The sequence below is a fragment of the Cynocephalus volans genome, chromosome 6 (genome assembly GCF_027409185.1).
Source record: "Cynocephalus volans isolate mCynVol1 chromosome 6, mCynVol1.pri, whole genome shotgun sequence".
Taxonomy (NCBI): domain Eukaryota; kingdom Metazoa; phylum Chordata; class Mammalia; order Dermoptera; family Cynocephalidae; genus Cynocephalus; species Cynocephalus volans.
Genome location: NC_084465.1, coordinates 156,805,422 through 156,806,851, shown reverse-complemented (window position 1 = coordinate 156,806,851; position 1,430 = coordinate 156,805,422). Strand labels below are relative to the sequence as shown.

The window sequence follows — 1,430 nt, the reverse complement described above, 5'->3', positions numbered from 1 at the left end:
AACAGTTCACAATGGCTGTCCTGGGGAACATCCACTGTTTCCTGGCTTTCACGGGTATTCATAGAGATCGCAACAAAAACAAAATAAAAAGGGTTCTGTGACTAAATCCTCCAACGTGGAAATGTGAATTGTGACCCTAAGAGGAGAAGGAAAGGACGTAGCATTGTTCCCCAAACTTAGTTGACCAAGGAGCCATTTTTTTCCTTGTAGCATCTCTTCGAACTACTATCACAGTGAATGCCGTCTTAAGCAACACTGCTTCAGATATTCCAAAATTAAGTTACTGATATCCTACATACTGTTATTTTGTTCTGAATCGGTCATTACAGGTACTATCAAAAATAGTACCAGTGACTACTCAGCCCAAGAATTTCTCTGGTCTCCCTCGCAACTCTTTCAACTTCACCATGGCCCCTGCTGGTCTGCAAATCCTGGGAGTCATCCTGATGCTGCTGGGCTGGGTGAACGCACTGGTATCCTGCACCCTGCCCATGTGGAAGGTGACTGCCTTCATCTGCAACAGCATCGTGGTGGCCCAGGTGGTGTGGGAGGGCCTGTGAATGTCCTGTGTGGTGCAGAGCACCGGCCAGATGCAGCGCAAGGTGTATGATTCTCTGCTGGCCCTGCCCCAGGATCTGCAGGCTGTGCACTCCCTTTGTGTCATCACCCTCCTCGTGGCCCTGCTCGGCCTGGTGGTCTGCCTTGCTGGAGCCAAGTGTACCACCTGTGTGGAAAACAAGGATTCCAAGACCCGCCTGGTGCTCACCTCTGGGATCATCTCCAACATCTCAGGGGTCCTGACACTGATCCCTGTGTGCTGAACTGCCAATGCCATCATCCAGGACTTCTACAACCCCCTGGTGGCAGAGGCCCAGAAGCCAGAGCTAGGGGCCTCCCTCTACCGGGGGTGGGTGGCCTTGGGCCTTTTGTTGCTGGGATGGGGGCTGCTGTGCTGCACTTGTCCTTCTGGGGTTTCCGAGGCTCCAGCAATTACATGGCCTGCTACTCAGCGACTGTCCTGCATACTACCTCTCCAGATATCCCACCAAGAACTACGTCTGATGCCAGTGGTGGTGGTGGTGGTGCTCATTGGCAATGGAGCCCTCACTCTAGAGCTGGAGCCATCAAGAGGTGATGTGTGATCGCTTTGGGGTTGGTTTTTATCTTTTCTTTTCTTTTCCCTCTTTTTATCTCTGACAGGTATTTTAAGAATCCATTTGATAACTGAACCAGACTCCCACCTGGGCTCTGCTGTTGGCATTTCTCACCTTTGGATGATGTAGTCAAAGAGGTGGTGCTTTGAGTTTCTGCATCTTTCGCCAGAGGATGTTCCTAGACATCCCCATCTTGGAAACCAACCTGGAGCTGTGGAACCGGTATGAAGGCTTGCTGTTCTGACAGAAGATGGCCTGGCCCCAGGAGTTCCTGCA

At 51.3% G+C, this 1,430-nt stretch overlaps 1 pseudogene; it reads left to right on the top strand.

The window, feature by feature from the left end:
* The first annotated feature begins 407 nt into the window (after nucleotides 1-407).
* On the top strand, nucleotides 408-1,062 carry LOC134381212 (claudin-6-like; annotated as a pseudogene).
* Nucleotides 1,063-1,430: the final 368 nt, after the last annotated feature.